At 32.6% G+C, this 19,366-nt stretch overlaps 1 protein-coding gene across 4 annotated transcripts in view; it reads right to left on the reverse strand.

The window, feature by feature from the left end:
• PCDH9 (protocadherin 9) overlaps nucleotides 1–19,366 on the reverse strand; it is a 920,569-nt gene that overhangs the window by 279,083 nt on the left and 622,120 nt on the right. The window lies entirely within an intron of this gene.

Genomic DNA, 19,366 nt, shown 5'->3' on the forward strand with positions numbered 1-19,366 from the left:
CTATCTTGTTCTTCCATATTCTGGGAGATGGGCAAAATGTGGGAAGAAATGGTCACAACCTCTTCATTTTTTCTTTACAATAACTTTGTAAAAAAAATCATCTCTTGCTTGACAGAATTTCCCTATGGCATTGGGCCACCTTCACATAGCCATCTATAATTTTTCTCCTGCTTGAAACAATTTCCCACATGCCACTCTTGTTAATGACTGAGATACCCCCTGATGGTGCTTAACATTTAATAGTGCTAGAGCTCCACATTTGCCCAAACAACCTTTTCCATTTACCTTACCTCAAAGGCCTTCTAATTTTTCTTCAGAGACAGAAATCCTTTAAGCCCATTGTATCCTTAGGCTACAAATTTACTGAGATTTAGGTTTCCAATAAGAGCGTTGAGATGAATGCCACCATCTCATTTATGAATCAATTTTTGCCCATCGGCTTTTTACTGTTATTACTTTTTATTTTATTTTTCACTCAAAGGAGAGAACCTTTATTACATGTGTGTGCATTTATGTGTGTGTTTGTGTGTATATACATACGTGCGCACACATATATATTCACGTGTTTCGTATTTATTAAACTGCTGAAAATTTAAAGAAAATTAAAGTCTATGAACACGAAAACTTCTAAATAAACTTCTTGCCCTAATATCTGTCATACTTTGTCCTTCATTTCTATGTCCACAGGAGAAAGATATACAGGATAAAATTCCTAAGGATTATATTGAAAGCTGATTAAACAAGTTATTTTCCTGAATATAATTCATGGAAACTCAGTAAGCTGACAGCATAAAACATTTTATATAATTTTATGGTTTGGTGTTCTAATGCAGACAGTACCTTGAAATGCAGAAATAACAAAGAAAAAAAAACACCCTAGTTTTCCAGGGAAATTACACATTATTATAAAACTATTTTTTAAAACCTTTCCATTGTTTCAAAAATGAAGAACAAAGGTTGACTTTTAAATTACCTAATGATCAATACTTCTGAAAGGTTTCCCATGCATTTTTTTTGCTTTTGTTTTCTTTTAATATGGATGTTTACATTGAATGACTGCTTTCACCTCAACCAAAAGATGCTGCGTTAGTGGTTGGCTATTGTTTATCCCGTTCCTAAAAATGTTTGAATATGTTCTATTCATTAAATTCTGTTAATTGAATAATTACCGCATGATTTTATAAATACGGTTAGTCGGTGCCTCACTATCTTCAATCTTACGGATATGTCCAGATTAGGTACAGCCAGTGTACTTGAAATGAAGTAATAAACCCTGATAAATTCTGTCAATTATATCAAAACTGTAGAGCGGGATCATGAACATATTAAAAAGTTAGTTTTAAAGTAACTCTATGGGATAGTCATGTAGGATGGCAAGATTTCAGAGTAGTGCTCCATGGGTCCCTAGTAGCTCAAAGGTGCCTGAGGCTCTTTTGGGAGGTGGTCACCATTGTGGAAGCTGGGGTGGTTCTTGGGAAGGCAACAGGCTGAGCTGTGTGTTGTTTGTCTTGTCTTTTACCGTAGCAGCCATTTGATACTATAAATAATAATGCATGTGATTAAGAAGTTTTCTAGTTGAAATTAAAAAGTCTGAGAATACCTATTATAGTCAATTTAATAACCTACAGCTGGGGAGATTATGTGACTGCAGTAATTTCACAGAGCTCTTTAAGAAATCAGAAGCAAATATACTATGTCATGTCAAGAAAAGACTGGCATGCTTTCCAAGTCAGTTAAAAGCAGAGATTCATTGACTTTGTACATATAGAAATGCCTAATCAAATAGAAAAATAGGAAGAACTCTAAAAGAAAAATAAATGATCAATTTCTATAGATGTCATGTAAGTTTGTTTTGCGTTGCTTAAGGCCTCCTATTTTTTACACACATATATTAAGTTTCTATTCTCAAACCAACTAACAAAATTGATTACATTTGTATTCCACAGTGATTATTTAACTAACGTGTTAACTTTTAAATTTGAGGCTTAGCTAAGAAATTCTGGAATCTTTAAAAAGTTATTAACATGATTATTGTCTCCAACTAATATTCTAAAGATATATTTAAGAAAACATTAATGAAAAAGTATTTAGCATTCCTAAAGACCTCTTGATTCCAAAACTCCTAAGCATGAATTTTTTAAACCCTAAAGTTTCTAAATATAAAAATTAATAATAATTCTACAGATGTTATAAGTCTTTTATCCTTGTTCTGGACATTAGAGTCTTGATAAATACCAGTAATTCAGCCTTCAGAACAGTTGAAAAATCTATGTAGCCAGCAAGAGAAAACAAACAAATTTTTCTTGAGCCTACTTTTTTAAAAGTTAGTATAATAAATATGAGACAAAGTCTTTCTAAAAATTATCTAACTTGATGTTAAATCATGAGTCTGTAGACAATTACACTAAGTGAAACCTAGATTCAGAGTATGAAATAATAAAGCACACACCATTTATCAGGGAATTAGAATCTCTTTAATGAAGTCCAAATCTAATCTGCATCTACCATTTTCAGAAGAAGATTAGAAGTTGTCAGTCGAAATATACAGGTATTGAGTGAAAGCTGTTCTCAGTGTTTGCTTTTGGGTTTTGTTGCAAAGCTGTAGTTTAGCTTTCTTAAAATTTACCCTTCCCACTCATACTCAGAAATCCCAAACGAAATCTAAAAGTTGAAGTCTATTTCTTTAACTCTCTAGATTAAAATGTAATATTTTCTTTATATATCATTCTATATCTTGATTTTTTCCTTATGTTGTTTTACTGTCTCTCTTCCTTTAATATATAACCTAAAAACAATAACATATGCAATTTAACATAAGGGCATTTTTAAAAATATAGGTATCCGAAGTAGCCCCCAAACATGTATTGGGTTCTGTCAAACCGTAATTTTTAAAAATGCAAAATTACATTTAAACTGTGAGTAATCTTTATTTGATGTTAAAAAGTAATATGTACCTCAGTTGCACTTTATTATTTAATGTTACAGGTTAATGTTAATCTATGATAAGCAAAAATTTGTTTTCTATATTTGCTTCATATAAAAAATTCTATAGGAATTGTATGTTAATGTCCCACAGAGGGCACTGACATCAATCCATCATCCATTTCTGTTTCTTCTTTATTTTATTATTGGTTTAGTTTGTTGTTTTGTACCTAAAATAAAGCAACTGTGATATATTGGTTTTTCTAGAATATCATATGCTTTATGCAGCTCTTTTATGTCAACATTTTGCAAATAATATATTTGGCCTAAAATGTTTTTCTCATTTAAATCTAGATTTTGCTAATATTGCATTTACCTTAAGATGAATCACATTAAGAGAAATAGTAGTATGAAAACTAAGCCAGTGTGAGCCAAACTTTTTCCCACAGATGGTAACTATCTTAAAAGAAAAACTAAAAGCAAAATCCTACTTTTGGAATCTTGTCAAGTAGTTTGATCTACTGCAATAAAGAAAGAAGCCAAATTAAACAGAAATCAATTAGCATGTAACAAGTAATGATCAGCTATGATTTAAGCTTCAAGGGAAGAAGAGTTGACTCAGACAGAATTACAAGAAGATTAGAACACATTTTAATTTGTAATTATCTAACAACAATGAATTTTGAGTAAGCTGGAAAAAAAGATCTGCAATGGTTATAGGCTTGATAATATTGAAATAGCGTAAAAGTTTTATGATTTAGTTATCTCAATGCAAAGTAATGTGGGGAGAGGTACTGGAAGGAAAACAAAATAATAATTTTAAATATTGAAGAAATATCTTTACTATTTTAAACATTAAATAGTAACATTACAAATAAATGAAATGTGTTTTCATGACAATCTTGACTGAAAAGTATCTAACGAAAATACGGCAATAAAAAGAGAAAATTGAAAACATCTGCAGCTTGTGAGAAGGTCAACTATTTAATGAATTATACATTATCCAGAGAGAGTTTCAAAGAGTGTTAATTTGGTGTGAGCCTCTTTGCAGTGGTAACTCTCAGAACATACAGTACAAATAAGTACAATAATGGAGAGGCTTTATTTAGATCCTGCATGTGATTGGACTAAACTCATCTTTAAGAAACAGCAAGACTGGATCAACAAAATATATATGTTCCACAAAACACAAACAGTAGAATACAACCTTAGTTTACTAGAATGATGGGCATGAGTCATTTTGATGCATCTAATGTTCTTGACTCAGAGATCAGTATTAAGCTTTTAATAAGAAAGAAAGGGGTATGTGTGTGTGAGACAGAGAGAAAGAGAGAGAAAGAGAGAGAAAGAGAGAGAGGCAGAGAGAGGGAAAAAGGAAGGATAGATGGAAGGATGGAAGGAAGATTTTAAATAGTCTATTTAATGGTTTCCTGCCTCAATAGTTAAGAGTTAATTAATTAGTTAATTAATTTTAATGTTTATTTATTTTTGACAGAGAGAGAGAGAGAGACAGAGCATGAGTGGGGGAGGGGCACAGAGAGAGGGAGACACGAATCTGAAGCAGGCTCCAGGCTCTGAGCTGTCAGCACAGAGCCCAACGCAGGGCTTGAACCCACAGACCGCGAGATCATGACCTGAGCCAAAGTTGGACGCTCAACCGACTGAGCCACCCAGGTGTCCCTATAGTTAATTTATACTTCAGGACTTTTCAGAATGTAATGCTATTGAAATATGGTATATCATTGGCACAAGATATTAAAAGCAAAAGAAATTAACTAAATCTATACTGATACCAGGGAAAGATAGTGCTTTTCAAAAACACTATAATTTCCCTTTGTTTTCTGTGATTTTTGTGTTTCTTCTAAAGTCATATGTAGATAAAAAAGTTCCAGTGAATTGAAGATTTCATATTGCTTTATTTCAGTTATACCTATTTTTACTGTAAATGGCTTGTTTAAACTTTTCTTTATTTTGTCTTTGGTGAGGCAAATATAGCTTAATTTTCTGTAATATCATTTTAGGGACATGACTAAGAAAATTTTCAAAAAAAATGTAATAAGGGGATAATGACAAGAATAAAATAAATTATAAAAATAGTTTATTAGTTAAAACTATTTTATATAAACATGTTTGTTTAGAAAGTAACACATAGATATAATGTAAGAAAGAGGTAAAATAAAAATGAAAATAGAGAAAGATAATGTTTCAATGCAGTCAGTTTCCTATTATCTTATTTAAAAAATAAGCATTACTTGGACATTTATTTCCCACTGTACCTTAAGATTAAAGGTTATGGCAATAATATCAAAGGCCCAAGGAAAGAAAATAATTCAAGAATACAATGGACCATAAATCTTCAAAACTAGTTCTGGAATCTTTTCTAAATTTGGAAGTATTTATCAAGAACTGTTAAAACTCCATGGAACATTTTTGTTGTCTTATTAGATACAGTGCTTATATGGACTCACTGCGTATAAGCAGACACTGCATTAAAGACCATCTTCTTAGAGCATTTTTTTCTTGTGATTGTAAAAGATAATTTTAATGATGTTGTATTAACCAGAGCTATATTTTCATGTGATGAAGTAGAAAGGAATTTTAATGATACCCCTGGAAGATTTGGAATGCAGTAAGTTAACGTATGAAGTTGTAAAAACAAATTCAAGACAAGAGAATATGGGATCGAGTTCTTAAGAAATACATTCCTCCCCTAGAAGGTGGTTCTGATGTAGATCCAGTGAGTAAGAATGGCACTATATTTGTAAAGGATATGGCTTTATGACCAAATTTGCTTTATTCTGTATATATAAAAAATCATTTATAACACAGAAAACATTAAAATACATTTTTTTTTTACTTGGTAATGGTTATAGAGCCAGAAAAATTGTTTTTCTAACACCCTAAAAGCATTAGTCAATAGTCTGATTATAAATAACCATGGCTAGAATTATTTTTAAGGCAGAGAGGGATTTTTTTTAATTCTAAGTTCAAATTTGAAAACAAAGAGGAAAAATAGTCCCTTCAAGAAGGAAATAGATTTGTAATTCGTTGTACTCTTGAAGGGTAGCACCTTGGGGAGTTATTCATTTTTCTCTGGGTATCTCACGCATATATATGAAATATAAAATGCTAGTAAACCTGGGTGGTGATTTTTTTCATGATAATCTGTCTTTTATTACAGACGTCTCAGCCAAGAACTCAGAAAGGTAGAGGAAAAATTATTTTTCCTCCCTTATACTCTTTAAGTAATTTTATTTTAAATGATAGCAAATTCTTCTATACATCAGTATACTGCTCATCAGGGTTTGGAACATGGTGGAATTAATATTATTATAAATAAAGTATTTTTATAGAGTGTTTAAGAATGAATTGTTTTTGAAGGATATTGGTGCCTGGGGCAACAGATGGTATGACATAACTGAAGCAATTATGTTTTATTAATACAGCATACTGTAGAACCACATGAAACACCCACTTGGAAACAAGGCTTTGCTAAATTTAAGTTAATTTAGAAGTAATGAATCAAGGTAAAATATTTTCTGAAGTCAGAACAGTAGGACTAAGAAATGTGTGATATGAGGGAAGAGAGAAATAATATGTCCATTACATTCTCATGAACAATATCCTACTTAACATGTTGCAACATCTGAGTATAATCTTCGGAAACAAAGACTAGGAACAAAACACCTCCAATCCTGGTTCTCTGAGAAAACATCTAGGAGAAAATTTATATGAAAGCAGTGTGCATCTACCACATCCATGCCTTATTTTAAGGAAAACAGATAAAGGGCGCCTGGGTGGCTCAGTCAGCTAAGCGTCTCTTAGTTTCAGCTCAGGTCATGATCTCACCAGTCATGGGATGGAGCCCCGCATTGGGCTCTGGGCTGACAGTGTGGAGCCTGCTTGGGATTCTCTCTCTCCCTCTCTCTCTACCCCTCTCTGTTTGCATGTGTGCATGTTCTCTCTCTCTCTCTTTCTCTCAAAGTAAGTAAATAAAACTTAAAAAAATAAATAAATAAAATTCTTGGAGAGAACAATATTGTTGAACATAGACCATATAACTGGTGAAGGTAGCCAAAATTAAGGTAGCATCAGGTTAGTTTAAGCAATTAGTTTTAATGGCGTAAGTACAAAAGACAGTTATAAATAAAAGATTTAATTCTCTCCATCGATAATAAAGCAGATTACCATCCTTTCCTTTTTTCTTAAAGCATTTACTTTATAAAACTTAAAATTGTAAGTACTTTCTCACCTGTTTGAAATATATGTAAATCTTTTGAAAACTAGAGAGGCCTTTTGTCATCTTTATAATCCAGATAATACTTCTCAAGAACCTGGGAGCCACCCCTTTGAACTGTACACATCAAGGTAGATAGCACCCCTGTCTCCCAGTTTCTGTGGAAGGGTAGGAGCCTAAATTCAGTGGGCACCTTGCTACAGGTTGCAAATTTCTCTCTTGTCATAAAGATATGAGACATGAATGAGCCAATACAGATAGTCACCCCTATAACTGTAAAGTTAGTTGCACTATATGTGAATACTGGTGCTATGAAGTCCTGTTTCTTGAGGACTGATTATTGTCTATCTTGAAAACATATCTGTAGTGGGTTGTATCTGCTTGTCGATACAGAGTGGGGCGGGGGGGGGGGGCGGCGCGGGGGGAGATTCCTTTCTGTCTTTGCCATCTCTCAGAATTGCTTGCCTATGATGCTCCTCACATTCTGGTCCAATGCATAATCAATTAGGAAAGTGCTTTCTTTCTCTTCTACACTTGTAGAAAGGATTTCTGGGTTGATAGAAAATTTTGTTTTTAATGATAATTTCTCAACAATGGCCAAAATCAGTCAGAAACAAAGAATTCAGGATATGTGCACCAGAGAGAAAATACATGTCAACATTTTAGTATTAGTGACATAAGTTAGAATAAATTTATGCACAGTTATTGATAAGCACATTTCCTAAATACAGTGTACTAACAGCTAGGAATTATTCCTTTTTTCAGTAAATATTAAAAAAAAAACTCATTAAAGAGTGTCAGACTCCTCGTAGCCCATGAACACCATTGTTAATTAAGCAAGAAAAAAACCCTGACCTTACAAAGTAAAAGTAAAATTTGGCATAATCTTTTAGCAGAATAGGATTTTAAAAATGCATTGGACTGGATAGCATATTAAATACACAAGGTCATATGCTGTGTTAACAAACACTAAAAAATAATTATTTTTAATCAATAAGATCATATAACAATGATATGCAATGATTTATTACAAACTAAACAAATATTTATTGTATTCCCATGAATCAAATGAAGGTCACACTGTTTTGATGCAGTATTAAAGGTATCCAAGAAATGCAAACTTTAACTCCACAGTGTGTACAGTTTCCTTTTATTACACACACATACCCCTTACCCAGGCAGGGGAAAAATTGTCATATTATGTCTTCATTAAATATCTACTATATCTTATTTCCTAACAAATGATTCTTCAATGCATACATTAACAAATTGAACATTGTCCGTTTTTTCTCAAAAAGTTCCTTAATTTAAAAAATAAAATGCAAAGATTAAGATGATTTTAGGTACATATTTATGTATATACATCTATTTATATATGCATACTCACACAAACATATAGACTTATAGATATTTTCATTTCTTCTATATGTAACACATACAGGTATTTGCTATTTGCAATTTTCCTTTTATGAATTTTACACATGACACGTTAAATAAGTGGATGAGTCAAAGACTTTATAAGAATTTAGAAATAATGTTCTCCATCACTGGATCATTGTTTTCCTTAACTATAATATGTCAAACGATTAAACACTCAACACAAATACTTGAAATCTATATGATAGAACTCCCACATGTACTATGCAATAGTTCATTATTCTACCAGAAAAAAAAAAAAAAAACATTTTGCTTTGATTCATGTTTTTGCCAAGTAACCACTTTTATAAAGTTCAAAAAAAAGGGAGAGGGTAGATTTGCCCTGGAGCAAAAACATGGCTATGCAAAAGAAACTAATTTTTTGTGCATTATATTCCTTTATTTTTCTTTACCTTAAATGAGAAATTAAACAGAGAGGATATATAGAAACAATATACAAGTTGAGAGAAAAATTTTCAAATACTGTAATGATTTATATTCAAAATTATGCTCAAGAAATTAATACATATTTATCTTTTTTAAACTAATGAAGTATTTGAGCCAGAAAGGTTAAAAATGGCTCAGGGAACAACCATGCTAAGTAAATGTTTTAGGGCCTTGATTTATGCAACAAGTTCAGTTTAATAATGAGCAAAACTGCTAATCAGTGCCCACAGATATTAGATAATAAATTCAACAGGGCCAAATGGATATTTGCAGCATAGCAACTACTGGCTTAATGATTTAATTAATCTAAACATGCAAAATTTTGTGCTTGCTTAAATTTGTTTAGCACATGACACATTAATGGAGATTAAAAACTAAGGGTGTATTCATAAATTTTAAAAGTGTTTTAGGGGAAAAGGGACAATTACCAGATCTTACATAAATGCCTCATAAGAACTGTATCAGGAACTTGAGGAAATGAGTTCATATATTTGGCCTTGTAATTATTTACCTTATATTGCTAAACTGAAATGGCTTTGATTAGTACAGTGTATCTATAAAACTGCTCTAAAGAAAAGACAGTGATAATCAAAGTAGAATATAATTAGAATACTAGCTTTCTTTAGAGCTTCCCTGTTGTAACAATTACTTCAAGTGAACAATTTAAAATCATGCAATTTATTTTTCTCGTTACATCTAGAATCTTAGAATGGTTTCTTTCACGAAACCATTATTTTGAACATTTAAAAACATTTTAATTTTAAGCTGTTTTAATATGAGTGATATATCTATTACTGTAAGTGGTAGAACAAGTTTACTCAGAAGAAGTAATGATAAGAATAAAATAGATGAAATGACAACTAGGGAACTCACAGTTAACTTTTTTTTTTTCTTTGCTCATTTATTTTATCGCTGTTACTTTTTTAATATTTATTTTTTAATTGTGATAGAGACAGAGAGTGAGTGGGGGAGGGACAGAGAGAGAGGGAGAGATTGAATCTCAAGCCGTCTTCACACTCAGCACAGAGTCAGACATGGGATCGTGACTGTGAGATCATGACCTGAGCTGAAATCTGGAGTCGATGCTTAAACTCACTGAGCCACCCAGGTGCCCCAAGTTTTTCTGAAATTTTTATTTAAATTCCAGTTATTTACATACAGTGTGATATTAGTTTCACGTGTACAATATAGTGATTCAACACTTTCACACAACACCTGGTGTTCATCACAACAAGAGCACTCCTTAATCCCCAGCATCTGATTAACTCATCCTCCCACCCATCTCTCCTCTAACCATCAGATTGTTCTCTATAGTTAAGAGTCAGTTTCTTGGTTTGCCTCTCTCTCTTTCCTCCCCCCCCCCGCCCCCGCTTTACTCATTTGTTCTTTTCTTAATTCCACATATGAGTGAAATCATGTGATATTTGCCTTTCAACTGACTGATTTAGCTTAGCATAATACTCTCTCGTTCCATCCACATTATTGCAAATGGCAAGGTTTCATTCTTTTTTATGCCTGAGTAATATTCCATTGTACATATATACCATATATATGTGTGTGTATATATATATATATATATATTATATATATGCATTCATTGGTTGATGGACACTTGGGCTGTTTCTGTATTTGGCTATTGTAAGTAACGCTGCTATAAACACTGGGGTGGATATATCCCTTTGAATTAGTATTTTGTATTCTTTCTTTTAATGTTTTTATTTATTTTTGAGACAGAGAGAGACAGAGCGTGAGCAGGGGAGGGGCAGAGAGAGAGAGGGAGACACAGAATCAGAAGCAGGCTCCAGGCTCTGAGCCGTCAGCACAGAGCCCAACGTGGGGCTCGAACTTACAAACCACAAGATCATGACCTAAGCCAAAGTCGGATGCCTAACTGACTGAGCCACCCAGGTGCCCCATAGTATTTTTGTATTCTTTGGGTAAATACCTAGTAGTGCAATTGCTGGATAGCAGGGTAGTTCTATTTTTTACTTTTTTGTTTAGCAATATTTCCATTAATTGTCCATAATATAAATTGGGTTCTATATTTGATAGATTTATGAAATATACTCATATAAACCTCCCTTGAAACAAAACTTATTTTTTCTTCTGGGAATTCAATATGTATTTGTTTTGATTGAGCAGATTTTTTAATTAAAAAATATTTAAAATTCCTATTCAGAAATATTTAAAACACCTAAGGTCTTAGTATATCACTCAGTGGGTTACTTTTCTAGTGTTTTCCAACTACTACAAGTTACTAAATTAAATGCTAATATTTTGTTTATGCTTGCAAGTGCTTATACTTCTTGAAAAGTATTTAATTATACTATACATCATTAACAATTTTCAAACCATGCACAATCATTTTAATTATTTTAATGCAATCAATTTAATTATATGAATGCTCTATATACATATTAAGGGGAAAAAAAATGCCAGAAACTAACTTTAGTACTTCAATATTTTCTGTGATAAATTTTGTTCCTAATATAATTTTATTACTATTTTATTAAAGAGGGATTTCAGAATTGGGTTTCAATTTTAATATTTAACAATGATAAGGTTCTTGGTTAATATGATGTGATGCTTACAAATGCCCCATTACCTCAATTATAGCAGTTTTCAAATGGAGACCATATCTCGTTTATATTTCTTTCCTCAGTTATATATAAACCCCCAGTAAATTTTAAATCAAGAAAAGCACGAATAAATGAATGGAATATGCATTCAGAAGTGGAATTAAACTAGATCCTCTCCATCTAAGTACTTTCAATGAGTTTATTAGAGCAATAGACCAAGAAAGAAGTGTTAAATATACTGTGCTGGTTTCCAGAGTGATTTGAATTCCAGAATGTGTACATCAAATGTAAAAATTCATGATCAGAACCATGGCTTTAGAATTCATTTGAGACAATCCAAAGACAAACATTTTAGTACTACAGAGTCTCCTGAGGAACTGTCTAGCAGCTGATATTATTGATTTTCAATTATGTCTTTTTCTAGAAAACAAAAAATCTTTTTTTGATCTGCTGACATTATTTCTCTTGACTTGTTTTCTTGTGTTTCTAATAAGCTGACAAAAGATAAATACAAACCAGAAGCACTTCAAGTAGTTCTGTAATTACACATTTTTCTTGTAACATATTGTATAAGTGCATGATAAAATACTTAATTGCCCTATACTAGCAATTAGCAGTCGGTCCTGTTACATGTTCTGCACAAGTAGAATATTATATTGTCATATCTGTTTTGTGCTTTACATTTTATGCACACTAATTATGGATATTGGTATAGACGTAAGCATTGGAGTTTATGTCTGAACTCCTTATCTGTCCAAGAAAACACATGTATAACATTTTAGACAAATTAAAAGTATGTGTGTTTTTTTAAAAGAGCTAATTTTATGCCATATTATAATTGATTTGTTTCCTCTCTCTAGACTTATGCATTAAGACTGAAATTGCACACAAGTCCCAGGGAGCACTCTAATTTACTTGAAAACAGTAATTTTTTTTTTCATGTTTCTTTTCTTAATTACTGTAAAATTCCAAGGAGAGAGTGCGGGGCGGGGGGGGGGGGGCAGAATATAATTCCACTTCTAGTACTTTTCACAAATAAATTGAACAAATCTTTCCCAGGAACATACCTGGGATTCATTTATACACTTCTGTGTACTCATATTATAAGAAAATACTGCTTTATATTTGAAGGGTCTTTTTAACTCAGGTTATGCTATTTTGTTCATAAAACATATATGTCACATAGAGAATCATACTCTTTAGATGATAGCTCCGGGCTGGGTCTTACAACTTCCAGATTTTATTTCCAGCTGATAGAGTTTTGAGAGGTATCCTTTGCAAAAGGTATTGGTGCCTTTTGTCTGTCTTTAAAAAGTAGGTATTTAACTTTTCTAAATGCCGTGTACAGATCTTCTTAAAATGTATTTTGTTCTATTTAAAACACAGAAACACACACACACCATTCAGAAGAATTTTTGCTAGAGAATGATATTGACCACTTACAGGTAGTACAAGTGCAATTAATTTGTTAGTTAATTGACTAATGCAGATATTAAAAATAGATATTAGTTTCACTGGGTAACTGAAATTGGCTTCATTTTATTTGGTGAGTGTATAGGAGGAGTTAAATAATCAGGATACCAAACTATTAAAACTGTAATTGACTTAATTGTGATAGTACATCCTCTCTCAAAATTGTCCTCATTAGTATCATAATTAAATCAAATCAAATATCTTAATATATAAAACAGATTATTTGTATTGGCATTTTATCAAAGGGTTGTATTACCAGACAGAAATATTCTAAAAGCATATTTAAAAAATAAATTATATAAGTTCAGAAAGGTAAGCAGAGTTAAAAAGTTTTCTTAAGAACACTACTTATCTCAATGCTATCGATGTGACTATGAAGAAATTAACTATTAAACATGTAGAAATCCAATAGAGTTTAGATCCTTTAGAGAGAGATTGGTTGCCTTCCCACTTGGAGAATGTGACAGTGATAAACACAAAAATGTATTTTTTATTTAAAATTCATTTGAAAATATAGTTTCTTGCATGTATTCAGCATAAGTCTTCTAAAATTCTAAATATTCTTGTACATACTATCAAAGAGATTTCTTCCATGTACAAAGAGTAGTGACACGTTAGTCATTGAGAAATTGTTCAATGTATTTAATATGTATCCAAGAAATCCTATAGAAACATATGACTGTACATTTACACTGAATTCATACAGTGAGCATTAAGAAATAGTTGAGCTTTAGTCAATGTGTTTTCTTTATTATAAACAGCTCCTTTTTACCACTTTTATATTCCATCTTAGGTTGTGACACGTATTCATGGAAGTGTAAGAGTTAAAAAAAAAAGCATGGCATATTTCTGCTGTCTCAGCTATGTTTTAAAGTTTTATATTTTAGTTGCCTGTAGAAATCCTCCCATTGTTTTAAAACTTTATCTAATTATGCAGTTCTAAACCAGTTGAAAAATACGTGACATTACCAAACAAATCACCAGTATGAAAACAAAAGCATAATAGACACCTGTTCCATTAAACTTTCATGTAGTTTCTCATTCTACTAATTTTCTCTAGTAAAATTCTCTTTAATTAAACATGCTGTGACTCTGCACTTCCTTTTCATTTATGATAGATATTTTGACTCCTCTTTATAAATATAAATACTACTTTTTATAATTTGTGTTTAGGTTGTGAGATTTATATTCTAAAATATAGTTCCTGAAAGTGAGCACGCAACCTTGGCCCGGTTCTTCCTCACTCTCTGGCTCCCTGTCTCTCTGGCACTTTGTTACTTTGTGCTTTCTTCCACTCTGTCAGCAACTCTCTCAGCAGCTCAGAGTTCTTCTGCTTGCTTCAAAGAAAGAGATTCTTTTTCAGGTTGAAATCAATGTTATCCCAATGCACCTGACTCAACATATGAGTTTTCACACTATGATCTTTCTTTGCAGCGTGGAATATTCTAAAACAAATTTAAATGTGTACATAGTTAGAGAAAAGTTATATATGTACACTTTACTTCCATCAATTCGTTGTGATAATGGGACAGGTAATTGTTTCTATTCAGCCTAACCATTTTTTTTTCTGCTGACCTAAATATAAAAAAAGGATCTCTATTATTTTGGGTAAGTTATTGTATATTACTAATTATACATGTATGCATTCAAAAATTAGCATATCTCTCTTAATTAACATGAATTTCAAGAAGTGTTAATGACCAGATGGGTAACTGATTTATTCTAACATGATTACCAAAAACTGTTAGCTCAGTGTATAAAATAATTTTTAAAAATTATTAACAAGATTTATTTTCCTTAATGAGAAATGAACATAGGCTTGAAATATAAAATTAAAATACACAGAAAAATAGAAATGCTAAATTCCTTCTCAACCTTATCACTCAATGGAAACCATCCATTAGCAATATGTTTTCCAAGTCTTTTCTATGCACAATTTTTCCAAACATATCTCTGCTGGTGGAGCAACAAATGTATCAGTTTCCACAGTATCTCCTTCTGACTTAACACGTGCTGTTAAGTAAGGCTGAAAATTTCCAACTAGATGTAGTCACATATTGATCAAACTGTGACATTTACTAGGTTTTACTGGGTAGACATTTACTGGGTGCCGTCTCTCTCTCTCAAAAATAAATAAAAACATTAAAAAAAGAATCCTTGAGATTTGTATTTAGCATACTATTATGCTAAACTGAACTTTCCTATATTAGTGCAATTATATTAATTGCTGGAATATTTATGACATAACAAATATACCTTCCATCTAAACTTACCACAACTGGCATACACACACATATATAACCTGGAGTTGTAGATTCATCTGTATTTCCTATATATTGGACCAAATACTTGACCAAAATAATGCCTGTACTAGAACGGACCCGTTATGCTATCTGAAGACAAAATCACTGGATTTATGCAGAAACTGCATTTGGTAGGAATGAAAATCAACAAGTATTATATGTGTTACTCTCTGTGGTATGCAGGAGTCCTTGTACATGCTTCCTATGATATTTTACATTGTTGAATACAAAGGTTAAGAATTAAATTTCTAAAAGAAAAGACACAAAAGAACAAAGGAGAAAATACCAAAGGACGATACATGACTTTTACAAGCAGCTCTTACAAATATTGAACTGTAGGGCTTAATAATAAAGCCTCATCTATATTTAAAAGTTATTGTCTACTTGGCTCCTGGTCTGTCCTGTTCAGCCCTCAGCTAAACAGTAAATGAAGTGTCCACATGACAGACTATTCAGCAGAACTGGCACTCTGATTACTTATTTAACAGTTTTATTTATTTATCAGTTTTGCCAGATGAATAAACATGTTTTCCATACATTATCTTAACAGACTTGATGATGCAAAGACAATATTATACAATGTCATGTGTGTGTCTCAAACGATTGCAGTTTTTCTTCTAGAATTCTCAGTGTTAGATAGAAACATTCATTTATCATGTGCTAGGTCATTTTTTTTTCCCCAATAGCAACATTGGCTGAGTTCACGTTTTCAAGTACAATTCATTATTCTGGATAACAGGGGCGTCCACCTCCTTGAGGGTCTGCCAAGATTTGCAGGATCTAAAATGCAGTTTGGTGGAGTGAAATGGAAATCAAAAGGCTGCCTTCAGCATTCATGCAGCTCTTTAAGCTGCAGGCAGCCCTTTCATCTATCAACGGGCCTTGGGATTAGAGTTTACAGAGAAACAAGGCTCACCCACTCACTTATTTTTCCCACACAAAATCAGAATTAGGAGGACAAGCAGTGAGAACAAATGGCTGGTTCACTGCCTCTGGCACAGAGGGTCACTGCAACATTTTTTCTGCTTCTATCAGTGGTAAGAAAAATGTACACATTTCCCGCCTTAATAAATGTTGAATAGCCAATACAACTGTAGTGAGCACTTTTCATATTCATTCATTGCTTTTTTAAAACACACTTATTAAGTGTCCCCTGTGTGGTAGGCATAATTCTAGGCACTGGGGACACAGCACCGAGCAAACCTTCTCCTGGAGCTTCCATTCTATAGAAACTCATAAATATGTTAGATGGCAACGAGTACTCGGCAAAATACACCAAAGGGAATAGCACTGGAAGATATTCTGGAGGAAAATCTGCTTGCTTCACTGGGAAGGAGGATGAATTAACTGGTCTTTTTCTGTTTTCATTGTAATGGTGATCCAGATCTGTGTGCAACTACTATCAATAAAATTACTAATAGTAAAGCATAATCGATATTTTCCAGTAGGTGTAAGTGTGCCAGATAAAATATCAGATACTCAGTTAAATATGAATTTCAGATAAACATAAGTATTGCTTCAGTAGAAGTATGCCCCTGATTAATCACGGTGCATTAAAAAAATGATTATTCATCTGAAATTCAAATTTTACTGGGTGTCCTGTATTTTATTTGCTAAAATGGGCAATTTAACCAGGTGGTACTTTGTTTTTCTTCAGGTAGGCTGTTATAGCATAAGTAGCAGCCTTTCTCTTTTATCTGAAGCTTCCAAATTAGGATCATAATCATCTAAGCACTGCTTAAATAAAAGTCGATTTTTATAATTTTTTTTTTATTTTTAAGGTAGAGAGACAGAGCATGAGTGGGGGAGGGGCAGAGAGAGAGGAAGACACAGAATCAGAAGCAGGTTCCAGGCTCTGAGGTGTCAGCAGAGAACCTGATGTGGGGCTCACACCCACAAACCATGAGATCATAACCTGAGCCGAAGTCAGGTACTAAACCAACTGAGCCACCCAGGCGCCCTGCTTAAATAAAAGTTAAAAGGAGGTCAGAGCTATGGTATTAATGTTTCTTATAACCCACATATTTACATTGAAGTCATGTTACACTATGATCCTGGCTGTCCTTTTGTGATGTGAAAAGCAAAGCTTAGTTGATGGCTAATCTGAGATGACTCATCTCACTCAAATTCAGGAGTCCAAAATTCAATGGTTTTCAATGGGTCTGGTAAAATGCTAAATATCCCCCTTGAAAAATGATTTGCTAAATATAAAAATATGAAGATTAACAACAGAACCTTAGTTAAGGAGTGTCTTAAGGAGCCATTTACTTTAGTAGCTGAAAGCTGAATTCAAGCCACTAATCTCCACTCATTAGCACTGAGGCCATGAGGAATTTATTAGCGATTTATTAGTGATTTTAAACTTCAGGGGTTTTTTCCTTGTATGGGAAAATAATACTTAATTCATAAGGTTGTAATGAGGATGAAATGATTTCAGCCAGGAACATAATGTATCACAGTGCTTTGCACATTGTAAGTGCTCAATAAATGATAGATCTTATTATTAAAGTCCAAACTGTATAACAAATTATGTAGTGTCTTCCACTTTTCTTTCATTAAACTCGGCTGTAATCACAGTTGTATGAGGTAGAAAAATTATGGGGGCTCCCTACAAACTGAACTCCTATTAAAAGCAAACTTGGGGCACCTGGGTGGCTCAGTCAGTTGAGTGTCCAACTTTGTCTCAGGACGTGATCTCACAGTTGGTGGGTTCGAGCCCACAGACAGCTCAGAGCCTGAAGCCTGCTTGGGATTCTGTGTCTCCCTCTCTCTCTGCCCCTCCCCTGCTCATGTCTGTCTGTCTCTCTCTCTGTCAAAAATAAATATAAACATTAAAAAAAATTTTTAAAAATAAAAGCAAACTAAAGCCTCCTCAGGCATAAAACAATGTATTCTACCAAAGTTAATCCTAATTTCTAATTAAGTATGTCACATAAAGACACCAGATTAACATCTTATACATAAATACATATGTGACATACATGTTTGTACGTGTTTTTATAGTACCAATGAATCGGCCTCAAAATTTACTTGATTGGATTGGCTATAGGAAAGTATGTCCAAAATCTAAACATCTGCTAAGTGGAATACTATGCACATTGTTGGCTACTGTAAGTAGCTGTAAAATTTTCCAATAGATATTCATCTAAGTCTTAATTAAAATGACTGAGGAAATCTTCCAGTTAAGGAGTTGAACATTTTTGAGACTATTCCATAATTTATTTAATTATTATTATGTGACTACGTATTTTATACATAATCCTCTTTTTCATATAAAGTGTGAATAAAATGGGCATTGCCTAAGTAGACAAAAGTAAATTAACAATAGCATGTTTTTTAAATGCTTCTTCAGATATCCTGCAACATAAGTTAGAAGTCAGTAAAAATTGGCCAAGTGTGTGAATAAATAAAAAATGAAATTTTTGTAATACATGAAATGCTTTTTGAAATAGTTAAAATGTTTGAATGAAAGAATGAAGCAATGAATAAGGTGTAGGGAGAAGAAATTTGCTTCTTTGGGAACAATCTGGATCAGAGGGAATTTCATCACTGTGTATTTTGTGGTATATTTATCCTTCAAAACATAAACAGATAGATAAAAGCTAATAAAATTTTTCAGTAAAACTATCCATTAGATGTCTATGATAATTGATTATAGAGTTTACAGAGTATCATTAAGTTTAAGATTAAACTTTTAATTTATTGTGTAATTTCCATAAGCTGCTCTTATTGCCTGGAGAAAACATGCTAAGGTCTAAAATTTCAAGGACACCATACCGATTTTTTTTAATAATTACAAAGTCCCACATATTTACGATCTCACACATTTCTTCTGAATACACATTGGAGGGAAAAAACAATTTTAATATTTAAAAAGTCCCTTCATTTTGCTTTACTAGTGCAAAGAGGCAGCATTATAGTTAACGTTTTGTTCCAGCTGCTTCCAATAAGAGGACAAGTCACATTGTTCACTCAAACCTCCAATTCCC

This window comes from Panthera leo, chromosome A1 (genome assembly GCF_018350215.1).
Source record: "Panthera leo isolate Ple1 chromosome A1, P.leo_Ple1_pat1.1, whole genome shotgun sequence".
In the NCBI taxonomy this organism is placed as follows: domain Eukaryota; kingdom Metazoa; phylum Chordata; class Mammalia; order Carnivora; family Felidae; genus Panthera; species Panthera leo.